We start from the raw sequence: 15,020 nt of genomic DNA, 5'->3' as shown, positions 1-15,020 counted from the left end.
GAGAGGTACCGCCTGCGACAAAAGTAACTGTGCTACCATGAACAGGCAAAGAGAGCGGCGGAAACAGCGATGAGAGCCTGGTTATCATTGGAAAAGGTGGTTCATGTTAAAAAGCTCTCGAATAGTTTCACCTGGACACATAAGTGTTTAAACAAATACTTTTAAGATAATAATAAACTGCCTGCATGCTCAGAATTTCTTGTCAATGAAAACCTAGTTACACTGCGTAGATTTGCACACTCTTATAAATTCAGAAGCACTGAGCAAAATTTTTCTTGTGCATGATGTTCGAAAACATTTCAGCTTGAAGTTATGCAAGTCTCTGCCCTCTGACGTTAGCAGCGACGTGAATTATGAGGGTAATGAGAATAGAGGTCATAGGTTCATAAACAGGTCTCACTATTGCCAGTGTTTTGATGGGAACTCGAGCACTGTTTTCCTCACTTTTCCGCGCTGTCGCTGACTGCCTTTTCAGGTGCAGGGTTTCGGGAGGGCATCTCTAGCTCACTAATTTGTTTGTTTCGAGAACACTGCCATACAGACTACACTTATGCTAAATTGGATTGGAAAACGTTTATTTCACTTTATTTATCAAAAAATATTAGAAACGCAAGATTTTAAGAGAAAATATAAGGGCTTTATAAAGACGTAGGGTTGATCCTAGCATTGTTTTGTGTATTTTATTTGTTCCTGTCGGTTTGTCGCGCTTAAATTCCTGCTATAGTCCGCGCTATTTGGCGACTCCTTTCCGCCTTTGTAAGTTTTGCGCAAGAACCTTAGGAAAAAAAAAAAGAACAGTGCTTGTGGTGCATAATGCGTTGCTTTGTGCGGTTTTCTATTTTAGAGTTACGGCTGCAAGGCATGTTTAAAATAGCACATTAGCTGTCCAATGTCTGAATAGCAGATAATAAGCGTTTCTTGCGCTGTGTTCTTAATTTTTCAGTTTGAAAACTGATGTTTCCAAATTGCTCGTAGTTCGCACACTATCATCTGCCCACAAAATTACTGACGACAGAGGCGATTGGCCCTGAAAGTTTTGGGCCGAAATGAAAATCTTGCATACCGGACTACGAACTTTTTCACAAAAAAGATCTTATATGAACTGCTTGTCTCATTACAATAGCGCATTGTTTTCACAACACGTTTTGTAAACAATCAGGGTGAAAAAAATTTGTTTGCAGCTAAGCTTTTTCATAATATTGTTACGGGGTAGTTCCGCTTGGGATTGCAGAGAGCGGACACGGAAAACAGGGCTTTAAAACCACAGGCGTTTACTGCAGGCACCAGCCGACACTGCTCGACCGTCGTCTTCTTCACAAAAACTCAAGAGCTTCTTCTTCTTCCTTCCTTATGCATGCACCGCCTAATGTAACACTACCCCGCCGGCTGAAAAGCACCGTCCCGGTGCGTACTAGCGTCCACACCAGGGTCCGTGTAGTACGGCTTGAGGCGTGCAACATGTACCGTCTCAGTGCGAGGTGTGGAGGTATGGCGTGCGGGATGCAAGGGCACAATTTCGTATGTCACTGGAGTCACTTGTCGTAAAATACGGTAGGGGCCTGTATATCGTGGCAAAAGTTTTTCCGAGAGGCCAACGCGGCGAGCTGGGGTCCAAAGCAGCACGAGAGAGCCGCAAGAATACTCGGTGTTGCGATGACAGGAATCATAGCGACGTTTCTGGGAGTGCTGGGAGGCTGTGAGTCGGTTGCGAGCAACAACGCGGGCAACGTCAGCTCGAGCTATGGCGTCACGGGCATATGAGCTGGCAGTGGCGACTGGAGGGAGCAGGCTGTCGAATGGAAGCAGAGGGTCACGGCCGTATAGAAGATAAAAGGGGGAGTAGCCGGAAGTGTTGTGACGCGACGAATTGTATGCAAATGTCACAAATGGCAGCGTGATGTCCCAGTCGCGGTGGTCATCAGACACGTACATAGACAGCATATCAGTCAATGTCCGGTTAAGGCGTTCGGTAAGCCCGTTCGTCTGTGGATGGTAGGCAGTCGTGAAAGAATGACGAACGTTGCACAACCGTAGGATCTCGTCGACTATACGCGCAAGAAAGCAACGGCCACGGTCGGTGAGCAGTTGGCGGGGAGCTCCATGGACGAGTATAACGTCGTTGAGGAGGAAAGCAGCGACATCGGTTGCACAACTGGTTGGTATTGCTCGTGTGACCGCGTAGCGTGTGGTGTAATCAGTGGCCACCGCAATCCATTTGTTCCCCGATTCGGAGAGCGGAAAAGGCCCTAGAAGGTCCAGACCCACGCGAGAAAAGGGGTCTATGGGGATGTCGATCGGCTGCAGAAGTCCAGCTGGTAAAACTAATGGCTTTTTCCGGCGTTGACAGCGGTCACAAGCAGCCACGTATCGGCGGACTGTGCGGTAGAGGCCTGGCCAAAAAAACCGACGGCGCACACTGTCATATGTGCGAGAGACGCCTAGATGACCCGCTGTCGGAACGTCGTGAAGCTGTTCAAGGACGGCTTTGCGTAGGTGCTGAGGGACGACTAGTAGAAGGTCAGGGCCATCAGGTCGCATATTGTGCCGGTATAAGGTGCCGTCGCGGAGCACAAACAAACGAAGGGCAGGGTCATGGCGATCGGCGCAGAGGCGACTGATAATTTCGCGAAGCTCAGGGTCCTGGCGTTGCTCACGGTAAATGTTGGAAAAGTCAGAAATAGAGAGCACGAAATCGTCATTGTCGCATTCAGGTTGGCTTGGCGGGTCGACTGGATGACGGGACAGGCAATCGGCGTCTCGATGCAACTGGCCAGACTTATAAACTACTGAAAAATTGTACTCCACCTCCGCACCTCCACCAAGATGTTACGGGGTAGTTCCGCTTGGGATTGCAGAGAGCGGACACGGAAAACAGGGCTTTAAAACCACAGGCGTTTACTGCAGGCACCAGCCGACACTGCTCGACCGTCGTCTTCTTCACAAAAACTCAAGAGCTTCTTCTTCTTCCTTCCTTATGCATGCACCGCCTAATGTAACAATATTAATGAAAACAAAGCTGCATTATTCATGATTTGTGATAAAAAAAAAGAAGACGGCAGGTTTCTATGGTATGGCTGGAAGCTCAATTCGTTACAAGAAATCGAGGCGTATTAGGCAAAGAGCGCACACCTGATTTAGTAATTCAATACACGGCTTGACTTGTATCATGAAAGAAGGGCGTGATGGACGTCAGGGTCTCCAGTACACTTGCCGACACTTCTTCACTTGATTCGGCGCAAGTAAACTGTACTCGTATGTGAAGGCTGGATGTCGCTTCATAGAAAAAAACATTGGAAAAGTGTTGCCTTCGTTCTATACTGAGCAGACATTAGTTACCGCATTTTGTCGAATATTTGCCAGATGAACACCAGCTCCCTATTCGCATTTGAAACACTGAATTTTGCTAGTTGGTTTGTGGCATGATTGCTCTTCCCCGCTCAAAACAGTCCGAAGAATAGGCGAAGCTTAGCCACGATATTCGCTAAATAACAGCTGAGGCCACAATATTTCCCACATATCTAAAGACAACAGAGTTTTACAGGAAATTTTATGAATTTGAGTCCCCAGCTAATAAGTTCTTTGCCACTGTCTCGGTGCTTCTTCATAGCAAGAGACCCTCTCCAGCATCCTTTAAAATTTTACAACCTAATCGATTCTGTGGTAGAAAACAAGAAAAGAGTGTCGTCCACTAAACATTCAGACGTAATTCAGTAGTCAAAGCTTTTGTCCCTCCTCAGCTAGGCTGAAACACAGGACGCCAGCGGCAACATAGGCGTGGTATTTCACAACACTAAACTGAATTCCGGCCTGTAGGAGCTATGAATAAAGGGATAAGTTAGCCGTAACCGCGTAACCAGGTAGAGCAGAAGAGAATTTCTTTTACGCAAGAACCTCAACTACCCTGAAATATTATCTCGTGCTGCCAGTCATTAGATACACCATGAAAATGACCCCAGACGCATACCGGTAAGTGTAGGTTTCTATAAAAGCTTAGGCTATAGCGCGAAAGGCAACAGGTAAGATACGATACTTGAATATCATCCCTACGCCTCAGCAGCACAATGTCCGGTCTGCATCCAATCGGAAGAAGCGGGTTCTAGATCAGAACAGGGAGTAAGGCAAATTCTTCCCGAAGGTTTACGCTCAGATGACTGGTCAGGTAACGCTAGCGGTATGAAACAAAACTGTGAAAAGCAGTCCGGCAGAGCCTATTTCATAACCAGCATAGGCGCACAGGGGCGGACGCGGCCAAACGCGTCGCGGGTCGTCTCGGCAGCCCCTCAATATTGGAAGAGAATGGGGCAAGATTGAGGAAGTGGGCAGCCAAGCGCATTGCTCGGAGGGGGGCACGAGCCGCTTTCGCTTGTTGACTTCCTCGCGGCACCCCTAGATATTCGTTTGTTGAAGCTGATCCTCGGGGGACGGCGTGACTATTTCGATCTGTTATGCGCAGCGACGGCTCAGCAGCGTTGATGAAGGTATGATAGGGGATTCTTGTTTGCTTCGGCAAGAAAAACAGCACCAAAACAGGACGTCCCTCTCGAACCGCAAAAGGAAACTTGAGTTAAAGCATTACCGGTAGCTTTGAAAAACAACATTTGTAAACAACCAGGTGTGCAGCTATGGTCGAATTAACGCAGCCGCCGAGTATAGAAACATTTAATGGTAAGCGCGAAGAACGGAATTTCTTTCTAGCCCACAGAAATTATGACCGAACGGCAACTCTGTCGCAGCTGCAGTAAATGCACGCAGTCCCAATTTTCAGTATGAAAACTTCTGCCGATATAAGTCATGACATTGACTGCTTTAGAACAGTGACTTATAGTCTGGCAAGGATCACCTTTAATACTTGCATAAAAGAAAAAGCCCGCCAATCAAATCCAAAAGTTTTCCTTTTCAGGATACATGGGCAGAGAAAAGTCATAAAAGAAATATAGAAAACTGCACCATCCTTGCATGCTATTACAAGTCTAGAAGACATTCCCTAGCCTAATTTTTTTTTGTATGGTGAGACACAGCTTTAATCGACCCCTACTGGAAAATTGATGAAAAGCTATTTTTTGGCAGCGAGTAGGTGCACATAGATCTTGTCAAAGGTTTTACCGAAAATAGACGCAAAACACCAGAAGAACCACGCGTGCGAGCGCGCTCTCTCTCTCACAAACACACACACACGCACAGGCAAACACGCACGCACGCACGCGCGCGCACACACGCACACGCACACACGCACACACACACAACACACGCACACGCACACGCACACGCATACACACACACACACACACGCACACACACACGCATACACACACACACGCACGCACACACACACACACGCGCGCACACGCACACACACACACACGCACGCACGCACGCACACACAACACACACGCGCGCGCGCAGACACGCACACACATACTCATACACACACGCGCGCACGCACGCGCGCGCACGCGCACACACACACACACACACACACACGTACGCGCACGCGCATGCGCACACGCACACGCACACACACGCACACTCGCACGGACGCACACATGCACACGCACACGTACGCGCACACGCAGACGCACACTCACACGCACGCACGCACACGCACGCACGCATGGACACACGCATACATACACACACGTACGCACACGCGCGCACGCGCGCTAGTGCGTGTGTCGTGCCGGTGCTTGTTGTCTGTGCTGAAATGTTTTATAAGATTTCGATGAGGAAACTGTCATAGGATGATAATGCTCAGAAAATCATTTTTGTATTATATGTCAAATGTTCGCATAAACACGGCTTCGTGCCGAATTACTTTGCCATGTGTCTTCCTATCACGCGTGTGAACAATGTACGCTTGAAGCTCTGGCAAGACAGTACAAAGTGGCTTTCGCTTTTGTGTCGATGCAGATCCTACAAAGTACGATGACAGCACAAGGCTCGGTTATCGCAACCCCGCTACCCACAGTGAAGCACGCTGATTTCCCTGCATGACAAGTTATTCGAGGTTTTCCTTACACATTCCTCGCCCTTTCTGATAATTTGGAATGCATCAGAAATCTCATGTGCGCTGCACATCATGTACAAACAGCACTGTAGTCTCAACAAAACACGGATAACAATTACACGCGAGGCACTGTTGTGCTAGATTTCTATTTTCTTTGCGCCTGACGGAATCGGCATGTCCTGCGAGGCGAGCCATTGATACAGATCCCGGTCTGTCTGATGTATATACACCCGCAAGAAAAAGGGGTAAGATGCACCACGCCCTTCTTATAGGCAGCATATTTGTTCCCTTGGTTAATATTGCATAGCTTCTCCGGAAAGACATCCGGACTCCCCTCAGAATTCTGTTCCGATCCAAAAGAAAGGAAGTTGGCGGTTATGCCGTGCATTAACGCCCTGTCTCACCGGCTTAAAAGAGCAGGCGTGCGATACGGAGCAAGCTTGCTTTTTTCTGCGCCCAATAAATTGAGAAAATCAGGGGCTGCAGTACGGAGGAAACGCGAGGGGAAGAATAGTAAGAAGCTATGCAATATTAAGCATGGGAACAAACAAGTTGCCTGTGAGAAGGGCGTTGTGTATCTTATCCCTTTGTGTTGCGGGCGTAGATACATCGGCCAAACCTTGCGGTGATTTAATGTTCGCCGCATAGAACATGCATATTCCTCCATCAGAAAATAAAATTCACAAGTAGTGCAACGCTGCCTCGCGTGTTGCGCGGCAGTATTTTCATTGCCAGTTTCATGTGTAAAGGGACATGGAATAAAGGATGGGACAAGGTAATTTTTCGTAGTTTTCATTGATTATTTTGGTGGCATGATCGAAAAAATGTGCCTGATTGCATTATTTGGGATTTGCTTAATTCCGTAATAATAAAGTAACTCATTGTGCATGCCACAAATTGGGTGGGTTGACTGTTCGATCAAAGTGGCCGGTACTACCAATTATGTGGTCTTCCTGTGTGATATTTCATGCTGTCGGTGACCTCGAGACCTCTAGAAGGAAGCCTTTAACAGTTGACGCGATAAAATATATGCATAGTATTCTCCTATGGCAGGACTGATTATTCCATAGGATTGTTTTCGAAAGAGGCAACTTTTTTATACTTCGTAAGCAATTTGCCATGGCCTGATTGTAGGATGATTTGGTCATTAGATTAATCAGGTGGTAAACCGCACACCTGTTCTCAAGTCTCGAATTCATTCCTTGACACAAAGAGGCATATTCAATATGCATGTGATTCGGGCGTCTTGGCTATTATGTCAGCTTGCTGCTGCTTCATGAAAAGAGATTGCGCTTCTTTTACTTGAACTTATTTTTCTGTGTTGCTACTGAACACAGAAAGTCTCATAGCAGATCCATGACTGTCACCCCTGCACACATTTTATTTTTTCGCCAGGCATTGCAACTGATAGAACTCCACTCGGACTCAATTTTATACTCCCTCGACAGCCCCCCTTTTTGGCTCAGCACAATTTGTGAAGCCTCTTTTTTCGCTGGTTTCCTTTCAAGCCACCGGTGGATGCGCCATGTCTATAGGCGTTTTCTTTGTGCGGGCATGTGCTGTTATCATAATGCGCGATAACCTCTATATCACCTCTCATCCCTTAGCGAAAAAGTGGATGTGTTTAAAATGCATTTCAAACATATTGTATTGATTTCATATTTATTTCGCATTTTTTTGTCCCTATGCTTAAACTGCAATACGAATGCTTTCTAAGTATGCTACGAATAATATATTGAACGTTCTTTAAAATACGTGAAAAGTACATTTTCGCCCACATAGCATATTTGTAATGCATTAAGAAAATACTAAAATACCCATTGAATAGATTAGATTACATTAGAAGTACACTAAAAATATACGTTTAATACATCAAAAATACATTCACTTCGCTGGCTTAAAAAATGAGGACTTCACTGAATGATACGGGTGAATGCTTCAACTTAAGAACAAATTGTACAAGCGGAATTATCATCAATCACAATGTACAGTACATGAGATTATAAGGTAACGTGACGGCATTGGAACGGCAGACACCTACACAGCAAATCATGGCGGAAGGGCCGCAGCAATCACTAAACGCTCCGGCAAGCGCCATACTTGACTTGTCTTATATATACCCCCCGAGAGCGACGCACAATCTTGCCCGGCGAGGCGTTTATTTCCGCAAAGACTGTGGGCCCAAATATTATCCGAGAAGTGCCTTATTGGCCGCGTTCGAATTGGAAGGCGATCTAGAACAGAATTGCTAGTCGAAACTTGCGTCAGAAATAGGTCAGGAGTTGAACTGTCAACCAACAGATACACGGGCGTCTATGGGAGCCGGTCGGCTTTGCCGGTCGTGGACTTTTTCGCTGGCATATTCGGGCCCGGAAATACCCAAGGCGCCTTTGCCGGTATCATGCTATCACGTTCTCCGCACGTAGTGTAAATAAGTGGTGATTACCTTCCTGCTAAAAGTTACCATAAACGAAAGGACTTCAGAACAGAAAAGTCTTGGGCAAGTTGGTCATCCACTGCAAAAGAGTAATCATAGCGCGGGAACAACAAGGCGTTCTCGTCCGGTCTCGTGTTTGTCCTGCGTTGTTCCCGCGCTATGATTACTGTGTTGCAACGAAAGGACGACAGGAAAGGAAGTGTTTTCACTGTCCCCTGAAATGTCATTTCGAGCGCTAGATTTTTCCACGGTAGCTTGAAGTGTGATGCAGATATGTTTACGCTGACTGCCCATTTGTCGGAATCGAAGTATACTTGGGCGGATTAATTGCGTATTTACGAAAGTACACTTTAGAAACATTGCCAACACCAAAATGCGATTTCCCTAAACTCGATTTCGAGCATTAGGTTGTTCAAAAGCATCTCGAAGTGTGCTGCAAATATGCTAAGGCGGACTGCGAATTTGCTAGAATTTAAGTATTCTTTGGACGAATTAATTACGTATTTACGGAAGCACACTCCAAACACGTTGACAACACGCAAATGCCTTTTCCCGAAACGCGATTTCGAGCACTAGACTGTTCAACGTCAGCTTGAAGTGTGCTGCAGATACGTTTAAAAGGACTGCCCGTTTGTTCGAATTGAAGTATACTTCGTATGAATTAATTTCATATTTACGAAAGTACACTTCTAATACCTTAACAAGATGCTAAAACTGCATACATATACGTTTACAAGGACTGCCCGTTTTTTAGAATTGAAGTATAATTTGGATGAATTAATTTCATATTTCCGAAAATACACTTTTAATAGAGTGACAAGATGCTAAAACTGCATACATGTATTTCGACGTATTTGAAAAGTGCTCGAAGTATGCTTTAAGTGAGGTATTTTTGACATATTTTAAGAATATTTTTCGAATACCAAGCATGAAATTTCAGGAACGTATTTTCTACATATTTTAGTGCATTCATGAATACAAAATATGTTTAAAATACAATTTAAATAGCCTACCGTATATTCCAAACGTATTAGTTTTTGCTAAGGGATATTACACAATCTCCTGTATATAACTATATCACCTCTAATGCAGAAATGTTTTACCTGAAAAGTTTTAACCAATGCACAAATAAGTGTAATGAGGCAGACATACACAGAATGTACATCTTTTGTTCTTCGACGTTTAAAGGAGTGTGACCAGTAATGCCGATATTAATAATATTCGTTTTGACAGTCCCTTGTTATTTTCTTATATTGCCTGTTATTTATTGCATTGCGCATTCATGATTTTGGAACCACGGCCACATGCAGCGTTTACAAAAATTAGAGAATATTCTAATCGAATAAAAGTATTCCGCATTCGTATTACTACTGGGGCGTAGCTGCGCTTGGAATTACAAAAATATGTGCAGTCATATTTGGCAGTCAACTTTCCTCTTCTGCTGAGAACTTACCGTGATATTGATACTTTAGTTTGACGAACGAGTAAAGAAAGTTTGGACGCAGAAATGACGAACACGAGAAACAAAAACTGAAGGCAGTAGAATTCAGCAAGAAAAAAAAAACTTGTTAGAGCCAAAGAAAAAAAGTTTTCTTTGAATGTTTGAAAGGAAAACTTATCGCAAAAATAAGAGAAAGAGAACGCTAGAAGAAAGGTCGCAAAATTTGTAACTGAAGAGCTTTTATTTCTGTGTTTTCTTTTTTTCTCCCATGGGCATTTCGCCATTGAAGCAGGCTTAAAAAATGGGATTCATGCAAAAATAGTTCCGGAAACGGAAATTGCGTTTTTTTTTCCACCAGCGGTGTTTCTAGGGACATCTACGGAAGTGCGTACGCTGAGCTGCCAGTGCTTCCGGTTCTAGAACTTCGACGCCAAGCAGCGGCTATGAAAGCTATCACGTTTCCGCGCCGAGGAAACTACATTGGCCGTTATGAGCTCGCAAGCGTGACTGTCAACGTCTTCCTAATTTTGTTCTTCTTTCTTCCACATCACAGCCTCGCTTTTGTTTCCGCTCTTCCTTCTGCGTAAAACGAAGAAAAAAAAAACAGATACGCACGCATGCCACAGATGAACAAAAGGAAAAAAAAACTTAATAGCTAAGCTTGAGCTCATAACACATCCTTGACAACTTTTGTACTTCCAAACAGAACAAAAAAATTTAAACGCCTCCTGAAAGCAGAGTACTGTCTCGCAGGAAGTAAGATACTTGCTCAGGAAAAACACTCTGTGAACGGACAGTTTTTTTTCTTTTTCATACCGCCTCCAACCAGGTGCTAATGCAGAGGCTTCAGATCTTAATAGCGAAGAAACTATTACCGCTTGTATTAAACAATATTTAAATTTAAGAGAATAGGTAGAAGTAATAAATGGCGCTAGCTCACTTTCTATTTCTGTTACATGTGGCATTTGGCCTTTCCTTTTTCTTGTTTTTATTAATACCATCTCAGTTGGAATAAAGTTTAAAATGCGACTGAGCACAGATCATTGCGTTTATATTTTGTTTTAGCAGATCAGACGGGTTCCACCCAACTAAAGGCTGATAGCAAGGTAAAGAAAAGTGGTAACGGGAAATTCTTTGTTTTTTTAACAGCAAAGTAGTATATTGACGTTTCTTTTACAAGTACACTCAACCAACTTTCGAACCAGTTCATCTTGGATATTTGATTTACATGAAGTGAGTCATATTATCACGCCAACATTTCTGGGCAAAAGCATTTTTGAGTGGGAAACCTTTTATGACACAATTTTTTCGTGTAATATAAAATTTCACTGTAACGATCACTATATCCGCTGATCACCCGACGGCTGTTTTGAATTTTTTTTAATTAACATTTTTTCTATCGTCGAAAGCCTTCCCCATTGGTTTTTACGTATCTTAAGTGTTCGACGCTACCAACGAAAACACTTTAAAAGAAAAATTTTCCTACATATCACAAGAATGAACGATTGCCTTCAACATTTCCTTAAAGGTATCTTACACTTTCCTAATTTTAAATTTTTTTTGTGAAATTGTTGGACATAGTATTTCTGGGTATAATATTTTTTTTCTGAGTTAAAATGTAGGCTTGCCACATACATACTATGGTTACTAATATGGAAAGGCACTGAATATGTTAGGACAGAATTTAAACAATGTGTCCATAGAAGCAAAACAGGCGGCATATGACGCGCTTGTGACGCCGATAGTGATTTTTGAGTATGCTTTCCCTGTGGTTGTTCTATTCTATCGTGTGCATGCTGATGTAATTTAGCATATACGATTAATTCTGCCCTATTCGTTATGGGAAGTTCGACAGATTCAAATAGCAGAAAAAAAACATTGCTTGTATCCTTTAAATGAATGTCGAAAAATAAAAAAAATAAATTGTTCTTTCGCATCTACTGCAATGAACAGGAAGTAGCACCTGAGACTACTTTTAGTAGTCCCAGTACGCTTCTTCTCGAGACGGTCACAAATTCAAGGTTCGTTCATACTATTACCGCACATATTTGTTTAAGCACCTCTTTTTTCCCTTACCATTAGCGACTGGAAAGTATTACCAGAAGATTTGGTTTGACGCAACACTGTTCAACTCTTTTAGAAACTTGTGAGCCCTGTGCTAAATGCCCCAGCGCTGTGGCAGGTTTTGTAACAATAAAGAAACAGAAATAAATAAACATTACAGAGAATAATGCTATTCTTTGCAGAACTCTTTTATGCTGAAACTACTCTCGAAGAGCATTAAAGTACTTCATGTGGCCATTTTGAATTAATGGGTGGACTGAGATGCAGAGACATCAAAGAACAGAAAATTGACAACTTCCATTTCTAATTCGATTGCGCTGAACTGAATAGAAATACGCGTTTTATTATCTGCAAAGCGACCACTGCATGCCTCCGGCAGAAGCACAGAACCCGTCATCGTAACCACATGCCTGTTGCATACGTCTTTGAATCGATATGCAGCGTGCCGCGTACCTCACGTTTACAACTAGCGCACGCTGAACCTTTAGTGACCTACTGGACGTCCGTTGTAATGATTGGAAATCGGATTGATACTTGGAGAACAAGTTTACAAAATGAGATATTTACTCAGTTTAGACTGTACACAAAATATTTCGTAGAGCCGAAGTTCATATAGAAATTTTGCCCATTGAAGACTTTTCACTTGGCTGCTCTCTCCAATTACAGCAAGCATATCGGTCGGTTAAGATTAGAAGGCTACGTATAGTGTAGATGAAAAAGTAGAATCAAGAAGCATTCTCCTATCAACTCGTTCACAGAAAAGGAGGCGGGCTAATAGTTTTCACGCGTAACACTGTAGCTGCGCTTTAAAAAAAGCCACATGGACCAAGGCGCTAATTAGTTGCCACTGGCATTGGTTGAAAAGCCTTTCCGTAGGAAAACAATAGCAAGCATGTAAAAAAAATATTTTGAATCAGACTACGCGTGAACAGCATATCAAGAGAAAGATGCTCTGCGCGCAAATCAACCGCCACAATTTAATACACAGGAAGCTCTCCTTCAGAAAGCGTAAAACACAGTGCACTACTATTGAAAAGTTCAGGACTTAAAGCTATTCTTAGGAATGGTGAATGCCTGGCTGTGGCGCCCTTTGCTCCTTTCGAAAGGGGGAGAAATTCGCGGTCGAACTTGCGATGCAATACACACCAATACAGACATGCAACACATAATATAAAACATAGCGAACACAGTGCACAGTCAGGGCAAGAACGTTTTCGGGATGCGTATTCGCAGAATATGTTCATTTCTTTGTAGTGTCGCTAGCCAGCCCGATGGTATTCTTCCAATAGAGAAAGAACTCATGTCGTCTGACGTTTCTAGTATTTCATTGGCCTGCTTTAGCTAACCACGCCTTTTTCTGCCCATACGCGTGCTGCAAACTATTCTCCGTCACTGTACGTGCCAAACATGGTAAGAGTAAATAAAAAATAAATACTAAGCACTAATGATCACAGTATGTTTTAAATAAAGAAATGATTTGCAAAGATATATGTAGGTTTCAATGGGATCTCAATCAGATTCGCTTCTAAGCGGGACGGAAAAAATTAGGGTGATATGTAGGCGACAAGTGAATACTTAGGGACGTAAGAAACAGGTTGTAATCGCAGTTACATAGAATATTACGCAAAATTTGCCGACAAAACGGCTACAGTCATGAGTCGGCAAAGGAGTACATAAAGACAGCTACGAGACAAAAGCGGAGAGAGTCAGGTAGAGAATTTTTACACCATCTAGTGGTACTCATAAATACCACTCACCTGCCAAAAATATTTGAGTTGTGATTGTTTATTTTTCGTAATGGATGAGTTAGCCATGAATGACACTGTTTTTCAAAAATGAAAGGCCATTTCTGAAGGGCGATCATGTTCTTTTTCATGGCTGTCGTGAGTTTGCTCCTTCAATCATGCCGTCTTTTCTCCGCCCTAATTTTTGCGCCTTTTTTATTCAAAGATTTCTTACCATCTGGTTCGTAGTCTTTACTACTCAACTCCAAATCTAGCCAGCAATTTATTTCAGAGTCCAAGTTTTGTTCATGCCGATATTATGCGAGTTCAAGGCAAAAACCACATGCTATAAAGCTGCAAGCTCCTTGGACATTGAAGACTACGGTGCTAAGGCAAGTAAATAATCGCAAATGATCATATGTTGCCTCTGCTTCGCCCGACACGTTCAGTGCTGTTTTGCCCTATTCCCGGCGCAAGCTCAAAATGGCGCGCATAGTTACGCGATAAAAAAAAATAAGTAAAAAAGACGCTATATCGAACTTTCACACGCATCTAGAAAGCAAAAAGCAGCAAGAACGTCAGTGCAGCGCCCAGATATCCGTTCGTGCGCGCACGTCGTTGGAATTCAGAGCGCAGAGCCCCCGAAGCGCGCGACAGTGCGCGCCTCTCCGACCGTGTGAGCGCGTTGGGGTCAGTGCGAGCGAACTGCGCTGGACACGCCAGATTGGAAACGCGCATCGATCGGTTCGAGGAGAACGAAGCCTGCGGCGGCCGCTTCCAGTGTTGGGCGAGATTGGTTCGCGTATATAGCGAACGGCACGCGTTTGGCGCGGCTGGCACGGGAGAGGAAAAGTTCACGCGCTAACGCCCGGTGTTCGGATTTTCTCTCCCGGTCGCCGAGCGTTCCGCGCGGGCCGGCGAAGTAGGGAGCGCGTGCGCAAGCGTTTCCTCAGCGCGGTCGCCGCAGCGGAAGCACCATTGGCAATACCAATGCGCGCACTTTTTCCGCCGTGGTGAAATGGAAGAAGTCGTGCCCGAAATGCTTTAGACGAGACATCCAGTCCGAAAGAAAAAAAAACGTTTTTCTGATGACCCCAGCAGCCATCGAAGGAAAACACTCAGGCGCTCAAGTTTGCTCTCCATCAGCTTTACTCGCCCACTTATTTGTGCGCGAACATCGAGTCTCGTGTTTTGTTGTTTTTTGTTACTTCTGGCGCACATCAAGCCTCCGGCGTATGAAATATCTGTTTTATAGCGGTATTAGGCAACTGAATGGCTTCCCCTTCGTTCGCCTTACGTACATTCGACCACGGGAACCAAGGGCAAACACAAGGGCAACACTATTCCTCC

General features: G+C 44.1%; 1 protein-coding gene across 1 annotated transcript in view; it reads left to right on the top strand.

Annotated features, from left to right (window-relative positions):
• LOC149371928 (uncharacterized) overlaps positions 1-15,020 on the top strand; it is a 510,412-nt gene that overhangs the window by 272,550 nt on the left and 222,842 nt on the right. The window lies entirely within an intron of this gene.

The sequence above is a fragment of the Amblyomma mixtum genome, chromosome 1, assembly GCF_055824585.1.
Source record: "Amblyomma mixtum isolate Tamu chromosome 1, ASM5582458v1, whole genome shotgun sequence".
NCBI classification, from domain to species: Eukaryota; Metazoa; Arthropoda; class Arachnida; order Ixodida; family Ixodidae; genus Amblyomma; species Amblyomma mixtum.
Note: the sequence above shows the minus strand (reverse complement) of the source record. Positions and strands in the feature narration are given on the sequence as shown.